Source organism: Triticum dicoccoides, chromosome 3B (assembly GCF_002162155.2).
Source record: "Triticum dicoccoides isolate Atlit2015 ecotype Zavitan chromosome 3B, WEW_v2.0, whole genome shotgun sequence".
NCBI lineage: Eukaryota > Viridiplantae > Streptophyta > Magnoliopsida > Poales > Poaceae > Triticum > Triticum dicoccoides.
Genome location: NC_041385.1, coordinates 25,073,774 through 25,085,589, shown reverse-complemented (window position 1 = coordinate 25,085,589; position 11,816 = coordinate 25,073,774). Strand labels below are relative to the sequence as shown.

General features: G+C 41.8%; 1 pseudogene; it reads right to left on the bottom strand.

Annotated features, from left to right (window-relative positions):
- Positions 1-9,274: 9,274 nt before the first annotated feature.
- Positions 9,275-11,031, bottom strand: LOC119280586 (annotated as a pseudogene).
- Positions 11,032-11,816: the final 785 nt, after the last annotated feature.

Below are 11,816 nucleotides of genomic sequence, written 5' to 3'. Positions count from 1 at the left end.
TTTCCACTTTTGACAATCTTTTGATTGCCATCCAACAATGAGTCAAGGTAAATGGCTTGGCCCCATAATCGGCCTTGAAGGTATCCTTAAGTTCGAAACACCTACATATATAGAGGAAACCAACAAGATTATGGGGCCAAGCCATTTACAAATTTTTTCATCTTGACAAATTTCCATCCATGCCACGCAAATCAACTTGTCTTCCTCCTCCGTCTATGCTCCGGTCCTCATGCTTTGTCGCCTCTCTTGTCACCGGACCTTTTGAGTTAGCACATCCGCAAAAAATAGCTCCTTCTCAATGTTTGAAACTCTCTTGGCCTTGAGTATCTTGGCTACCATTATGAGTCCCTTGGCCACACTCATTGATCATGTCTGCCATCATCCCCTCATCATACCCCATGTTGTCCAGCGCCGGGGTCACCAAACATGTTTCGGGCATCAGGGAGGTTGGCATGGGAGATGACCCATGGGGCCTTCCTTCGTGTCCCGGTTGACTCGTCGGCCACTGGTGCGACGTTGAGATCAATGGGAGGCACCATGTGCACGATCGCCATGGAATCGCTGACTTCCAATGAGCTGTCTCGGGGTGAGGTGGAGAAGTGGGACGTTGCTGGGTCATGACCATGTAGATACCTATATGTCGGCAATGATGTTGATTTGCGTCACGGTAGCCTGGGCAGGCGGGCCACCAACCCCGGAAGCCTGGGCAGGCGGGCCACCGACCCCGGAAGCCTGGGCAGGCGGGCCACTGACGAGCCCGAGCTGACCGTCACGGTAGCGATCGCGACAAGGGGCGGCCTTTGTGGAAGATCCCTAGCATGAGGAGGGTCGCTTGCACAGCTTTGGTGGCGATGGCCCTGGTGTCCACGGCGGCGTCCTGTGCCTGAGTAGCGGCGAAGGTTTCTTCTTTTGTCTTGACCCTCCTCCCTCGGCTGGCTCGCTTCACCGTCTCGACAGCTCTCTGTTCCGGGGTGAGCTCTTTCTTTGGCTTCACCAAGGTCATGGTGCGGGCAGCCCCGACGGGGACAGGGGCAGCTTTGATGGGGACGACGGTGAGTGTGGGTGCGTCGGCCATGGTGGTGGGGTTGGGGGACGGTGCGGGCTTTGGGGAAGGAAAGGGTGGAGTGGAGATGGTGTGTCACTGCGGGTGGGCCAGGGGAGGACGAGCGGGCGTCCGCAGCTTGTTTGCGCGGACACAAACCGAGCTCAAATTCGGACGAGCATGCGCGTCGGCTCATTTTTTTTCTCCAGACCGGTTTTGGGAAGTTTTAGAACCTTCCTTGACTTTTTTTTTAATCTCCTGGTTTTTCATTCTTTTTTGTAGTTTATTTTGCTCTTATCTTTTTCTCTTTCTTTTTTCCTTTTTCAAATCCAGGACTTTTTTCACACACTTGATTTTTTTCGAATTTGGTAACTTTTTCCAAACCCATAACTGTTTTCCAAATACGTAAAGATTTTTCAGAATCATGCACATTTTTTAAAAATTCTCAAGCAAATTTAAATTCGTATTTTCTTTTTTGAAATACACAAACATTTGTCAAAATCATGAATATTTTTTCAAATTCAAGAGAACTTTTAAAAATTCGTGAATATTTTTGAATTCACGAACATTTTCTCAATTTGCGAACATTTTTTTGCATTTCATGAGCATTATCAAAATCGTGAACATTTGAAAAATTATGAAACTAATTAAAAATTGTGAACTTTTTTTGTATTTGCGAATATCTTATATGAATTCCTGAACATTTGTTGAAACTGTGAACATTTTTTAATTCATATACATTTTAATGAATGCATGAACTTTTTTGAATTAATAAATATATTTTGATATGGCAAAATTTTCTAGAAGTTGCGAAATTTTTTCAAATTCGTGAACAATATTTTATTGCTGAACATTTTGTGTATTCACGAACATTTTTTAATTTAGAAAAAATTCTTAAATTCATGAACAATTTTTACAATCCCAAACATTCTTCCCAATTCATAAACATGTTCTGAAAACCTGGACTTTTTAAAATTACGAATATTTTAAATACCAAACAATTTTCAAATTCAAGACTCGTGAACAAATTTTGAAGGAAAAAAACAAAACAAAAAAAATTAAAAAAAGTAAAATAAAAAATTACAGAGCTTAGCCCCGTATGGGCCGGCCCAATATGCATCCTGGGACACACAATTGCAATCTATTTGCCGACCTCGGCTGCAAATAGGAGCTCCCCATGAGAGCATGTCCAAATCGGACTATACTATTTAGATCAATATATGTCCATGGACCCATTCAAAACATATGAATAGAAACCTCATTTGTTTTGAAATTGTCCGAACAAAATGCATATAATCGATGGGGATGAAAAGAGAGAAAGGAGAGAGAAAATAAAGAAAGAGAGAAAGTGATACGATGGGGCGTGTCTTATTCGGACAAGTTTGGACATCCCAATTTCGTCCCTATATATGGGCTGGGTTCTAAAACCATTCTTGAAAACCCATTTTCTCTTTTTCGTGTGTTTGTTTTTACTCCTTTCATTATCACTTTTCTCTCTTTTTCATTTTGAAATTCTTTGATATTATTTTTTTTATTTTGGAACATACTTTTAATTCATAAACCTTTGTGAAATCTGGGAACATTTTCTGAAATTCAAGGACAAAAATCATGAATAATTTTTGGAAATCCACGACAATTTTTAAAATTATGATTTTTCATAATTCTTAATATATATTTTAATTGGAAAATTAACAATTCAGATTATTTTCAGAAAATCATTGGCATTTTTATTAAAAATTACGGTTTTCAAAATTCCTATATTGCTGGTTTTTATACTGGTTTGGAAAGAAACAACCAATTGCAAGCTTTTATAGCAGTAGTCCGCACAAAACTAAATAAAATGACCAAAGTGCGCCAGCCCACTAAGCGCCTGAGAAGCATTATCCTGTGTGGTTGTTCCCTATGCGCAGACTAGGAGCGCTTGGAAGACTAAAAAAAACTAGGAGCACTTGGACCCGATACCTTTTGAGATGAGTGTCTTTCTTTGTTTGTGACAAATGAGTCCATGTTGTATACAAAGGGGCCTGATGGATGCGGATTTTTGGGACATGGTTCCACGCGAGGAGCATATCCAATCCGTATGTTTGGGGTTTGAGATTTTATTTAATATAGCTTTATTTTCAATACGTGACAGACATGGGCTATACGACAGTGAATACAAATGTGAATACTAAGTCTCATGGTCCCTGGCTCATCATAGCTAACAAACGCGTGAAGTGTGTTCATTGCGTTGCAGACATGTATCAATGCGTGCACACCACCCATTTTATGGCACTTATGAATTGTGATTAGGTGGACATGCCTCCATTTATATGTCACTCATCAATATGCAGATGAATAAATGAAATGCTGACACAACAAGCTTTATTCATAATGACGGTTCCAAGACAAACAGAATGGTATACTGTAATTAGCCTTAACTGTTGATACATAGCTAATAACTGGCGCATTGATTAAATAGACCTTTCATACGATTAGCCCTAATGTGTCGACTAATACAATACTAGTGTAATAGATAGAGCAGATTTGCAATCAATCAAAGCAGTGAAATAAAAACTCATTCACTCATATCGGTGAGGTATCAATATTCTCTATAGGTCGTCTACACATATTTTTACTTTCCAGTAAATTTTTGCCTGATTTTTTTATTTAGTGGCGCACTGACATTTTTCATGATTCGAGTTAACTAGCATGAAGAATGATATTGAACTGATTATTTTTGGGTAAGAAATTCATACATGTAAGGATTTTAGTTGTAAATCAGTAGTCTGAAACATGTGGTGAAACTAAAATACTCCAAATTGAACAATGCTGGGTGGAGAGAGCCGGTGTGATTATGGCCAGTGTGCAGGCTTCCAATGTAGTACTTAACACTTAGCAGTTTGCTCCTAATACACTATACCCACAGAAGAAAAAAAACACTATACCCACGTCTTCAACCTGGTGTTGCGAGAAAAGGTTGGCCATGGCATCAAGCTCCAGCGACGGCGAAAGGTTAGATGTTCGTTAATATTCACTACTCTGGAGAGACCTTTCTTAGGCTGGTTGAGATCCTAGTACAAAGCAGTAGCTTGCAATGTCCACCACCTGATTATGAACACGTTTGCTTAGTTAAGCCAATGCGTCATGACCTATTATTAGTTTAGTTGGCAGCTTGGTGCAAATAGCTCTCTCATGCCAGGGAGCTACGTCGCATTGCCGTGTAATCAATTCTAATCAGCGCGCCCATTGTTTCAATGCGTGAGCCTGCCATGTCAGCCATTTTTTGGGGCGCAGAGGCAATACGAGAACTATACCAATTAGTGTATGCTGGCCAGAAAACGTTATACGACATCAATGTATTGGAGTAGCATGAATCACGTGGAAATGAGTGGTGATGATAACGACCTCGCGTGGCTGCATGTTTGACGCTCTTTTCATCAAATAAAAAACCATGCCTCTCGCGAAAGCACAACCGTGCATTTCACGGAAGCAAAATCGTGCCTCTCACGAAATAAAAAACAAACATAAAACACGTTTTTTTCGTTTCCAAGAGGCACGGCCGCGCCTCTCACGAAAGCACAACCGTGCCTCTCGTGAAAACAAAATCACGACTCTCGCGAAAAAATGCATTTTTTTGCGCAAAAAAAATTTGAAATTTTTTTTGGTCGAAAAGCTAGGGAAGACCGGTAAAAAACCAAAACGTCAAAAAACCCCAAAAAAACCTTTTAAAAAGCCGAAAATGCGTGCGTAAAAATAAAAAAAAAAATCCGGAGGAAGCGTCCAGAGCGCGACATGTGGCGAATGGCTGTGAGCGCGCCAAGTGACGCTGATCGTTGCGAGGCTCCCGAAGGAGCCCTCGTTAATTAGTTGCTCCCCCAACTCATACATAAGTCGAATAAATACCAACTAGACCTGGGCATGGCAGCCCAATCCGACGGCCCGAGCCCGAAAGCCTGACTAAGCTTGAGCCATACCTATACACTTGAAGCCCGGCCTGCAAGCCCAACAAAAATCCTAAACGAGTTTTTTGAAACTTCAAAGGAAAATAGGTATAATTATTTAAATATTTAATTTACAAAATAATTTATTTAATATTTTTATGTGAAAATGCCTTATATTGGGTTTTCAAGACATGGGCTTGGCAATTTCATGTCGGGCTTTGCAAAGCCCGGACCAAACCTTGGCCCGACCCAGGTGATTACCTACCACGTACAGTGAGACCAGTGTGGAACTTTGGGCCAGAAAAATTAGCCATTAATCAACAATTTTCTTTTGATATGGCACTAATTTTTATTTTTTTTGGAGATGCTCAGATGCACACATGCAGGAAGGGCCAAGGCCCCTTCCTGACCCACACTATGAATCACCCGACTCAGGTGTGAGGTCATGCAAGCTCCTACCTTATAGAAATATTAATTGGAGTCTTGACACTAGCAAATGTATCATAACTAACGCTTGCATGTTACTACATTTTATAAATCTCATGCACACCAATGGTTTTCTAATCATTGTCAAAATTTATGCCAAGTTAGTTTGCATTGTCACGATAGCTCCCCAATAATTAGGTGGTGTTAATACTTTTCTTTTTAGTTGGATCAACCAGGGTGACTGTCATCCATGTTTGGACAAACGCCCCAGCAGAGCCCTCAACTAGGCAACTAGGGCGTTGATATTTTGTCCAAAAGGTTTGAGTAGTTGCACATTTCAAATTAAGATTGTGCACAACTTAATTAGTCGAGACAGAAATAATTATTTCTCCTCCGAAGGAAAGAAAGAAGAAAAGCACCTTTTGTTGTTACTGTTTCCCACTTTCCGGTATCGACCACATTCCCATTCCTCGTGGCAACTCGTGGTCAAGTACCACCCCTTTTCCACTGCGGGTCGGAACCATCTACAAGTGCGATCTGGAGGTTTGTTTCCATGTGCTTGGATTGTTCCCCTTGTTAATCTGTGTGCCAAATGGGGGCTGCGCAGCAGCTAGAGATCATAAAATAAAAGAAGACATCAGATCAGAAGCTACGAGCCTAGGGTTGGGCAAGCAATGCTGCTGCTGCATGCCAAGCCATTGTTTACTCCATGTATATGTACTCCTCATGCAAGTAGCTGCGCGTGGCGGCACTGCTTTGGCATCTAAACATTGCAAACTGCAAAGGTTTCCAGACCCTTTTTCCTTTCAAAATATAGTACTGCTGCTAGAATAAAATACAGGTTATATATGTGTATATGTGTAGAGAGAAAGAGGGAAGGAGCTCGACTTGGTGCAGGCGGCTGCTTTCAATCCAGAGGGCATGACATGAAGAAGCATGCAGCAGGCTCACTGATTAAAGCCAGTGTGGGTGTGGTAGTAGGACTGGGAGCTAGCTGGAGCATTAGGAGGAGGCTGGCAGGCAGGCATGCTTGCTTGCTTGCTTACTTTGACAACTCGAACGATATGATATGTGGTACATGTATGTATGTGTACGCATCGAGAAGCTCACACGCACCACCAGTCATTTGGTTGGCCTGGGCGTACACATGCATGCAATGCATGCAGGGTTTTGTGGGCTAGCTAGCAGCTACCCAGCAGCTACAGGCCTTTAGCTAGTTATATATAGCTGCGCATGCACACCGTGGCCACAGCCTAGCCCACTCGATCCTTGGAGATGGATGGAGCTGGAGAAGCTCACACGTGAAAAAAGTCTAGGCCTCCTTTCCTTCATAGCATAGGAACTCATAGGAATAGGAAAATCATAGAAAATGAGATTACATGCATCTACATTCTTATAAGGAGATGTCATTTGATGTTTGTGATAGGAATATTTCCATTAAGTCTAGGCTATTTATTTTGGATTGGTCCTATCATACATACGAATAGGAATTCTTCCCTACAAACCAAAGGGCTCCAGAGAATATATTTTTCATTGAAAATTCTACCCAATAGAATTCCTAGAAACCGAAGACGCCTAAACTGATGATTCGAAATGATGACCTAAAAATGATGACTTTAAGTGCACTTCTAAGCAAGGTTTACTTTTTTTTTTGGATCTCACAGATTTTTTTCTCGAGATGAAAATTCAATTAAGTTTAAATATATTTGACATAATTTAAATCCATTTGCAAATTAGTTTTGGATCTGACTTCAGAATTTGTTTTTTTAATATTTGGTAATCGCCGAAAAATTCGTTAAAATTCTGACTCGTACTTCCAAGTTGTTCCATATTTTTTTGAGGGTTATCAAGTTGTTCCATATTATCCTGTAGGATTCATGAAGGCGTTATATCTTGATCCTATATTTTCATATTCCCACCTTTAAAAAAATCCATGGTTCCATTGAGGCCCTTAGCACTAGTTTGATCAGTTTATTCCACTTCTTGAGTTTGACGGAGTGTTATATGCCCTTGACTCAAAGGGTTGCATCCCAAACATAATTTTAAATGAGCTATCTTATTCATCCACTACAGACATGTGTTGTAGAAGTTCATATCTTTGACATAATGAAAATCAAAGTACAAATTTGCACATAGATTAATTCAAATTATTTGAGCCACGAGAACTTATTAGAATAGAAAATTGTACTCAATATATCTAATTCCAAAATCTTTAGTACATAAATATAATATAGATAAATAGACTTTGAAGATTACAAAACCAGCATAGCATACCAAATACGCATTTAAATAAATCACTAAATATAAAGTTCCTACTCTAGCTCAATTTAATGTTAAATATTCAAATAATAACACACCTTGGAAGAGAAAAGGAAAAAAATGCTTAATCTTTTGTTGTTTTGTTTAATTAGCAATATTGACTACCAAACAATTAAAACCAGTGTGGTAGTAGTTCTTTACATTCCGAAACCAACTTCCTAGAACTGTAATGGAAAAATTACTCATAATAAGCACACTACCTCGTCATTCAAACTATTGTTGACTCTAGGACAAACTAGAGTAAAAAAAACACACCTAATATTGAAATTTCAAATCCTTTACCATGCAAGTAAATTAAGATAAAAATGTCAAGATTATAAAACCAAAGCATCATTCCAAATATGAAATTTAAATGGATTACAACTGAAATTTACTATTTCTATTTAACCAAATTAATATGCTAATAAGTATAGCTTTAGCCACCTTGATCTTGTCTTGAAAAAAACAGAAGAACTGGTGAGAAAATTTATTTGTTGGGTTAAGTTTGTTCGTTTCTGTTTTTCTGAGGATTTACGACCAAACAATTATTTTTGATAATAACTTATTTTTTCTAGATATTTTTAAGCCAGTTTCCTCTAACTATCATGAAAAAAATACATCCAAAAATGTTTTAGATAGCCTGCAATATCATCAAGTGTTAGAAAGCTGAAGTTCTGGGTATTGACATGGTCTCCAAAAAAAGATAACCCACAATTTGTTTATCATACTTATGCATAAACCAAATAAACTTATGATATTGTGAAAGCATGTCTTGAGATAAATCCATGTATATGCATCGCAAAACAATATGCAGCTCTGCCCCTGAGGAGGAAAAAAAAAGCACTGCACTGCATTGGTTGACCTTTTGATGGTGATGATTTCAGAAATGATAACGCCGATAGAGTGCTACCTGCACACCAGAAATTAATGTGCTGCTACAGCACGCCGGCAGGAAAGCTAGCTGTTCCATCAAAAAACGGTAGTCAATGTGCATGGCACTGCCCATAATCTTTTTCGAGAACACGTAGTACGGGGACTGTCCATAATCCAAAGGGTACTTCAGTGCAGCAAACACTACGTATAGTTTTTCTCATAGTTTTTTGAACAGGCCAGCCCATAATTTCGCCATCTTTACATTGGTTGACTTGCAGAGCCCATGTCAAATCATGTTTAATGTGACATTGACATGCCAGGTTCTGAGCTCAAGTTGACGGTCTTGTGCAACTTGATTTGCCGTCTCCAGGTAGAGCAATTAAATGAAGTGCAAAATGATCGATTCTAATTTTTTTATTCAAACTGAATATGGGTTTAGTCGTTGACAATGGAGTATTATTATGTTTAGAAAATCAACTAATAATGTAACAGTATTGAATCCTTAGTTTCTCATAAATATGCTCACAGAACTATTTTATACTTAATTTCGTGTAACCTGTTTTAACTGAGCTTTCATGAATATTTTTTTTATTTCTAAATTAAAAAATAATAATGATTCCCAAATTTCTAAAACATTTTAGAGTAGAAAAAAAAAACATCAATTGGGGCAAGTCCACAAAACCAAAATGAGCACACAAATCAAAAACCGGTATTAATAGATTAGTCACAAATTAAGCGCAAACATATTCAGTACTGCTTACCTACTAGAATTTCAAGGCAAATCAAACTTCTGAGACAGTTCCCTCTCATTGAGAGATATCCAAAAACTTAACAGCCGATCTTAAGTTCTTAAGATAATTTCTTGGCTCTTTACACTAAATAGCTTAATTAGCTGCATCGATCAACTCAGGAGGAGGCATTGACATTTCTGGTGTGGCCGCCGCACCCGAAGCTGTAGTTGTGGTCTGCCTGCACGTTCGCCGGCGCCGTCGACGGCGGCGGGGCGAGTGGAGCGCCGAAGCAGGAGGAGAAGCCGGCAGCGCGGCGCTGCTGCTGCTGCTGTATCATTGCGTCGCCGGGGGATGGGAAACGGCGTGGCCGATGACGTAGTCGCCGACGGAGGTCGGCTGCTGGCGGGGAGGGGCAGGGTACGTCGCCGGGTAGCTCATGGGGTTCAACGCGGACGGCGTCGTGCTGTAGAGGTAATGGTACGACGGCGGCGTCTGCGGCGACACCCGCGGGTGCACCGGCCAGAACGGGTGGTGGCTCGGGTCTCCGACGACCCCGCCGCCGCTGCCGGTGAGGCCTCCCCTGAATCCTCCTCCCAGCATGGCCGATGGAGCACTGCCTCCCATGTTCACATCCCTGAAACTGCAGAAGAGAAAGAAGTTCAGTGGCGGCCATGGAAAAACCCTAATCTCTTCAAGAATCGAGACGGCCGGCCATGGTAGGCAGTGCACCTCATCTGTGCGCCGACGGCGGAGAGGGTGTCGTTGCCGAAGACGAGCTGCCGGGCGCGGTTGAGGGTCTCGGTCTCCCTCTCTGAGCCAAGAAAAGTAAGATTACCAGCTTTGCATGGAAGAGGAAGTAACATCTAGCTAGGGTTGTGATCTGGCAGATGATGCTTGCCTTGGCGATGGCGGTTCATGTGGCCGCCCAGGGCTTGGGATTTGCCGAACTTGAGGGAGCAGAACCTGCACTGGTACACCTTGCCGGCCTCATCCTTCCCTCCGATGCTCTTCTTCTTTGTCCCTGATGAAACACATTTGCATGTACATGTTAGTACCTCTATGCAAGACCATCTTCAAATCAAATGAAATAGTTGATGTTTGGAGTTTCTTACTGGTTGCGTCGGTGGCAGCGGCGGCGCTCGATGCGGCGGTGGTCGTCGAGCTCTCCACGGCTTGCTTGCCGTACTCCTCCGGCAGGTTGTTCAAGTCCAAGGGGCTCCCTTGTTGCCTCCTTTATGAGTTGAAAACATTCGATTAGTTCATGGAGATTCATACAATGATAAGTACTACAGGAACTCGGATGCAACAGACAAGTAGTGGTACTGGCTGCACCAAACTATCAATCAAAGTACCAATAAAAAGAACAAAAAAAAATGCGTAGCACCACAAAAAAACAAGCTGCTCATGGAGATCCACTCATTCTTGTTTGGCAACAGGAGCTTATGATAGAGAAAGTGTACTGATATGCAACTAGTTCGTTGTGAACTGCAGAAGAGAGAAGAGGATGAATAAACAAGACGCAGCAAGGAGAATAGTGTTTCAGAAGAGATGTACAACTAAAACATGGGGATGAACAATAACAACGAGACAAGGGAAAGTGATGAGGGGGGTAGTTGGCCGCGCTTGTAGAGGCTTCTTCTTACATGGTGGAGCAGGAGCAGGGAGAGCAGTGGTGTGAGAGGAGAGGAAACAGCAACGACTGAACACTCTATGATGCAATGGCGATTTTGGAAGGGGCCGGCCGGAGGAGAAAGGAAAAGGGAGGGGATATATATCGGGTGGTGGTGGGGTGGTGTGTTCAGTACATCGTCAGTGGTGTGGAGTGTGTGTACTGTGTAGAGAGAGACAGAGAGAGAGGGAGGGGGAGAGAGAAAGAGAGTAGCACTAGTATTATTGATGATTTAGTACCATGACACAAAAGCAAAAAGACACTGCAGTTTGGGGACATGAAATGCATTGGGGGGGAAAGGCTGTCTTAAAGTGTTGGTTTGGGGTGTGTAGAGATAGAGTGCACTAGAGGGTTTAGGTGGAGAGAGAGAGAGAAGCCTGAAAGTTCTCTATCAGTTCACCTCTGCACACGGCCGCCCCTTTCTCTCTCCTGTCACACACATTCACACACCCACCTACAATGCTAGTACATCTACATACACCGCGCTCTCTCTCTCTAGATCCCTCTCTCAAGATGCTGTGTGCGCGAAAGAAGCAAATGTGATTCTTGGATTCTGTGACGATTGCAATCCAAAGCGAAGCTGTAGCAGTGCTGCTATCCTTTCTCTCTCTTGGCCCCTTTCTTCATCTCCTAGTGAGAGAGAGAGAGAGTCTGCATTGCATTGCATGTGTGAATCTGATCTCTGTGTTTGAGAGTGTATGTATATAGGTCACTATACACCACACTAGGCAGGAAAGGAAGCCCCACAAAACCACTACACTTAACACTCCACTGTGTATCTATTTGCAACCAGCAACATAGACGCTGAGACGACGACTCCCCCAGCATGAATCATTAATGGAGTAAGCCACGCC